At 37.9% G+C, this 6,727-nt stretch overlaps 1 pseudogene; it reads left to right on the plus strand.

Moving 5' to 3' along the window:
• Positions 1-2,405: 2,405 nt before the first annotated feature.
• Positions 2,406-5,689, plus strand: LOC100597258 (annotated as a pseudogene).
• The last annotated feature ends 1,038 nt before the right edge of the window (positions 5,690-6,727 follow it).

Raw genomic sequence — 6,727 nt, forward strand, 5'->3', positions numbered from 1 at the left:
TCTGGGTTGAAAATTCTTTTCTTTAAGAATGTTGAATATTGGCCCCCACTCTCTTCTGGCTTGTAGAGTTTCTGCTGATGGATCAGCTGTTAGTCTGATGGGCTTCCCTTTGTGGGTAACCAGACCTTTCTCTCTGGCTGCCCTTAACATTTTTTCCTTCATTTCAACTTTGGTGAATCTGACAATTACGTGTCTTGGAGTTGCTCTACTCGAGGAATATCTTTGTGGCATTCTCTGTATTTCCTGAATCTGAATATTGGCCTGCCTTGCTAGATTGGGGAAGTTCTCCTGGATAATATCTTGCAGAGTGTTTTCTAACTTGGTTCCATTCTCCCCTTCATTTTCAGCTACACCAATCAGATGTAGGTTTGGTCTTTTCACATAGTCCCAAATTTCTTGGAGGCTTTGTTTGTTTCTTTTTATTCTTTTTTCTCTAAACTTCCCTTCTCACTTCATTTCATTCATTTCATCTTCCATCACTGATACCCTTTCTTCCAGTTGATCGCATCAGCTACCGAGGCTTCTGCAATCTTTGCGTAATTCTCGAAACTTGGCTTTCAGCTCCATCAGCTCCTTTAAGCCCTTCTCTGCATTGGTTATTCTAGTTATCCATTCATCTAATTTTTTTTTCAAAGTTTTTAACTTCTTTGCTATTGTTTTGAATTTCCTCCCGTAGCTCAGAGTAGTTTGATTGTCTGAAGCCTTCTTCTCTCAGCTCGTCAAAGTCATTCTCCGTCCAGCTTTGTTCCATTGCTGGTGAGGAACTGCATTCCTTTGGAGGAGGAGAGGTGCTCTGCTTTTTAGAGTTTCCAGTTTTTTTGCTCTGTTTTTTCCCCATCTTTGTGGTTTTATCTGCTTTTGGTCTTTGATGCTGGTGATGTACAGATGGGTTTTTGGTGTAGATGTCCTTTCTGTTTGTTAGTTTTCCTTCTACCAGACAGGACCCTCAGCTGCAGGTCTGTTGGAGTTTGCTAGAAGTCCACTCCAGACCCTGTTTGGCTGAGTGTCAGCAGCGGTGGCTGCAGAACAGCGGATTTTCGTGAGACCACAATTTCAGCTGTCTGATAGTTCCTCTGGAAGTTTTGTCTCAGAGGAGGACCTGGCCAAGTGAGGTGTCAGTCTGTCCCTACTTAGGGGTGCCTCCCAGTTAGTCTGCTCGGGGTTCAGGGACCCACTTTAGGAGGCAGTCTGCCCTTTCTCAGATCTCCAGCTGTGTGCTGGGAGAACCACGACTCTCTTCAAAGCTGTCAGACAAGGACATTTAAGTCTGCAGAGATTCCTGCTGAATTTTTGTTTGTCTGTGCCCTGCCCCCAGAGATGGAGCCTACAGAGGCAGGTAGGCCTCCTTGAGCTGTGTTGGGCTCCACCCAGTTTGAGCTTCCTGGCTGCTTTGTTTACCTAACAAGCTTGGGCAATGGCAGGCGCCCCCCCCCCCAGCCTCACTGGCACCTTGCAGTTTGATCTCAGACTGCTGTGCTAGCAATCAGTGACACTCCATGGGCATAGGACCCTCCGAGCCAGGTGCAGGACACAATCTCCTGGTGTGCCATTTTCCAAGCCCATTGGAAAAGTGCAGTATTATGGTGGGACTGACCTGATTTTCCAGGTGCTGTCTGTTACCCCTTTCTTTGACTAGGAAAGGGAACTCCCTGACCTGTTGCACTTCCCGAGTGAGGTAATGCCTCGCCCTGCTTCAGCTGGTGCACAGTGTGTTGCACCGACTGTCCCGCACCCACTGTTTGGCACACCCTAGTGAAATGAACCTGATATCTCAAACAGAAATGCAGAAATCACCCATCTTCTGTGTCACTCACGCTGGGAGCTGTAGACCAGAGCTGTTCCTTTTGGCCATCTTGGCTCCAACCCTCTATAATCGAAACAATTATAGAAATATATTACAAACTCCTGTCTGCCACTTTTATTGCGATTTGCTTTTTTTTTTTTTTTTTTTTTTAGTTCTCCGCAGGAACTTTCCTGGAGTCCATTAATCTTTGCAAAAGAAGCGTTAGTAAATGAATAAGTCAATTCCTTCTGCACTTAAGTGAGTTATTCAATTCTTACTTTATATAACTTTAGAAGGAAAAAAGTGTGTTCCAATAATCTTTGCAGGAGGCAAACCCATATGTAAATCTAACTGCCATTCTGTTAACTAGGAATATTATCTTTCACCATATTTATTAATATTAATTTGCCTGTATTCTTTTTATCACAATATTCTTCTTCTTTTTATGGGCACAAACTTTAGTTTCAATAAGTAATAAGAATTGTTTGCTATATTGTATAATTTGCAAATACTTGCATTATTCCTTGGAATAATTCTTAGAAAAAAAGTTTTGAGGTCAAGGCCAATATTTTATAATTTCATAGTTTCTAAAATGCCTATTACAGTGCTGAGTGCATAGCAAATGCACAATCGGATAGCCACGTTGGGTGTCACTACAAAAGAGGGAAAGCTTGTGCACAGCACCTTGAGCCCTCATTCAGCTCAACAAGGGTGACACTTCCTGGGGCTAAATGGGAGATTGTGAACTTTGGCCCCAAGTCTTTCAGTAAAGAAATAGAGTGTAGGAAGTGGGTTGAAAAGTGCCACACATAGAAAGGGTGTTTGGGTAACAATAAGTCTAATATATATTATAAAATCCATATCTTTGATGGAAATGATTTTCTTTTCAAGCCCAGGCTGCTCAGAGTTTGTTAGAACATCCTTAGGAAAGAATATAGATATCGGAAAATGCTTGAAAATGTGTGTTCAGTTAGGAAATTTGCACTCAATGAGTTTTGTGTCAAACTAAAACATAAGTTTAGAAAATAACAACAAATGTAGACAATCAAATCACAGGTGTCAAATGAAGTGAATTTAACAGAGCAATTAAAGAAAAAAACCACATGGATATGTAAGTTATACATAAAATACTTTTATATGTAACCCTAAACCTAACCTATGTAATTCTCTCTATAGATAATATTTTATGTATATATATATATATACATATATATATATATATATATACTGCATACACTTATGTTTTCTGCAAAATATAGGTGCATGCAGTATATTGTCTTGGAGGCTAAACATTGTAACAACTCTGTGTAAACTATAGAGTGTTTAATTTCAGTTAATGATAAAGCACAGAATTTTTACAGAATGCTGTGTGGAATGGTGTTCTTTTTATGCCTACTGCTTTTTTTGGCTTTCAGTAAGCAGTCATGACATGGTGTCTGGATTAAACTGGCACAAAACAGTAGTTGAGTTATTTTGAATGAACTCAGAACATTTAAAAAACATCCAATGCCTCATTTTCCCTTCTAACTATCCTTGTTTTATTCTAATTCAAGATGCTTAGGTCTTATGGGGTTTCACTATAGCTACTTGTTCTGTAGGACTCAAGGTGTGCCTCAGTGCATTGTGAGTTTACAATGTGGTCCTGATTTAATAGGCAAGTCAGGCTTCTTTAGTATTATTATAAACTTTTACCCCAATACATGTACAATATGTGGCTAGATTTATTCACTCATATATACATTCATTTATTCAATAAAGATTGTTGAGAACCTACTATGTCCTAGCCTTCCATATTTGCCCTCATTAATATTATTTTATTGTAGGACAACAATTTGTTGAAATGGCAAAGAAGAAAACATGAGTAAAATATATATTATATTACAAACATTGCATAATATTGATATTTTTCAGGGTTTATAGTTACTGATAATGACATAACTACTATGACCATGATGAATGAGTCAAGTTGAGATAAAATTGTTGGAAAAGATGAAGAAACTAAAAGTGTAGGATATCAGAAAGATTATCTGTGTGTCTATTGCAAGCAATTCAACGCAAACAAAACAAAACAAAAATGTCCTAACCAAATAAAAACCATTGTAATTCTTCTGGAAGTGATGTCTCATCTTTGAAGATTTGGAGGAGAACTGAATTTTGATCACCTAAGAATGTTGTGGCAGAAAGTATTTCAGAATAATAAAAATGATCTGGATGTATTATTATTGTTTGCTCCCAAACCAAATCATTCTAAATATCTGATATTATAATATATCAAGAAAAGGTAACAGATTTTTTCATTTTTTCAATAATTATATAAATCTGGCTGATCAAGTGCATCATTCACATTATACAGGAAGAATCTGAAATATGCGGAAATAAATGTGTGATTAAATGTAGGGAGGTCATTGGAAAGGGAAATTCAGAAATAGCTATAGAAACAACTGTTACAAAAATGTAATGATCATTTTACTCCATCATTAATTTCCTTTTTGGAGTTCCAAGTTCTCATCATTTACTAGGTGAAGAAGTGAAAAAATTACCGAAACTCAAAATAAGCATTATATTGAAATGAAATAAAATGGAAATGCTTATCTTCCTCCATGATAAGCATTTTCACTAAACTCTGACTCATGCAAAAGGTAGACTGGCCCTTCTCATGAAGCCAGTTGCTTCTGAGGCTACTGAACCAGATCGTTTAAAATATACCAGAGCCAACTGCACTTTTGTTCTTCCTCTCTCAATTCCCATATTTTAGTATTACATTGACATACATTTTATATGCACTGTATAATTGTGATATTAGCAAATTCTAGCTTTTGAAACAACGTAATTGTTGAAACTAAGCACATTCATAAGTCTTTTTATAGATAATCACTAAACCTTTCAACATTTCCTAATTTTACTTGGCCTTGTCCAAATATTTCTTCTTGCATCTCTGAATCAACTTCCCTATTTTGTCCCAGGGACCAAGAAAATCAGACTTCTGAAGTCACCTTCATCCTCTTGGGCTTCTCAGAATATCCAGACCTTCAGACGCCCCTGTTCCTGGTCTTCCTGACCATCTACACAGTCACTGTGCTGGGGAACCTGGGCATGATCATGGTCATCAGGATCAGCCCCAAACTCCACACCCCCATGTACTTTTTCCTCAGCCACTTGTCCTTTGTTGATTTCTGTTATTCCACCACAGTTACACCAAAACTGCTGGAGAACTTGGTTGTGGAAGATAGAACTATTTCCTTCACAGGTTGCATCATGCAATTCTTCTTTGTCTGCATATTTGCAGGGACAGAAACATTCATGCTGGCAGTGATGGCCTATGACCAATATGTGGCGGTGTGTAACCCTCTTCTCTACACAGTTGCAATGTCCCAGAGGCTTTGCTCCGTGTTGGTGGCCACATCACACTCTTGGGGGATAGTCTGTTCCCTGACACTTACCTACTTTCTACTGTAATTATCCTTCAGAGGAAATAATATCATTAATAACTTTGTCTGTGAGCACGCTGCCATTGTTGCTGTGTCTTGCTCTGACCCCTATGTGAGCCAGGAGATCACTTTAGTTTCTGCCACATTCAATGAAATAAGCAGTCTGATGATGATTTTCACTTCCTATGCTTTCATTTTTATCACTGTCATGAAGATGCCTTCCACTGGGGGGCGCAAGAAAGCGTTCTCCACGTGTGCCTCCCACCTGACCGCCATTACCATTTTCCGTGGGACTATCCTTTTCCTCTACTGTGTTCCTAACTCCAAAAGTTCATGGCTCATGGTCAAGGTGGCCTCTGTCTTTTACACAGTGGTCATTCCTATGCTGAACCCCTTGATCTATAGCCTCAGGAACAAAGATGTAAAAGAGACAGTTAGGAGGTTACTCATTACCAAATTATTATGTCTCATATTATAAAATCTAGAAGATGTACTTATTCCTATTCAATAATATTGTGCAGAACTGCCCAAAAGTTGCAGAATTGCTAACAATCCAAATTCCTTTTTCAAACAGTAAAGCAGTGCATGTACTTAATGTAACCCCTAGTTAACTGGTTATTTGACATCTACTTAAATTCTAGTAGATTAGCTAACAAGTAATACAGTAATTTAATCTCTAATGATTTAACTTATCATTAAACAGAATTTGTCATGTAAAGATTTCTGAGTTAATATACATAACCCTTTTGTTGCACAGTTAACCTTCTGTTCTTTTTCAGTTGTTGGAGAATGGGCTTGTAGATTTGTTCTGAAAATTTATAGCTTACCATGAAGGAAGATATAGCAAACAGAATACAGTAAGCTAAGACATGTTCAGCACTCAGACACTAAGTTTAAAAGTAATATTTATTTAATTCCCCATAGGGCACACTGGTATATTATAAGTGTGTATAAGGCATAAGTCTGCCCACAAAGTCCAGAATATTGTTTGGTAAAATTGTATTGGTTAACATAAAATTTTATTTGATCATTGTACATAATATATCAAAAAATGAAAATAGCCACATATTTTAGAAATAGACATTTTGAAATCTGAATTTGTCATTCACGACAATCTTGATTTTCATATAAGTTATAAATTTGATCCATAACAGAATACCATAAATGTCAGTGATACATAACATTAGGTAATTATTAATTTTTTGTCAATTGATTTGGCAGTCCTGATAATATCAGCTGGTGCATCTTGGTTAATATTATCTAGTCTAACGGGTCTAACAGGAACTCATAGACCTACATAACGATTAAGTAGCTCTTCCTCTGTATCTGTGGTCCTCTGAACCATTGGGCTAGCTGGAGTATTTTTTTCCACTATTGATTGGTGAGTCACAAGGGGAATTGTACAACAAAAGCTAGTTCAAGCTTCCATTCGCCTCATGTTTTTTAGCATTATTTTAGGCAAAGAGAATCACATTGCTGGACTCAAAGTTAATGACTGAGGAAGGATATCTGCCTC

Source organism: Nomascus leucogenys, chromosome 4 (genome assembly GCF_006542625.1).
Source record: "Nomascus leucogenys isolate Asia chromosome 4, Asia_NLE_v1, whole genome shotgun sequence".
Classification (NCBI taxonomy): domain Eukaryota; kingdom Metazoa; phylum Chordata; class Mammalia; order Primates; family Hylobatidae; genus Nomascus; species Nomascus leucogenys.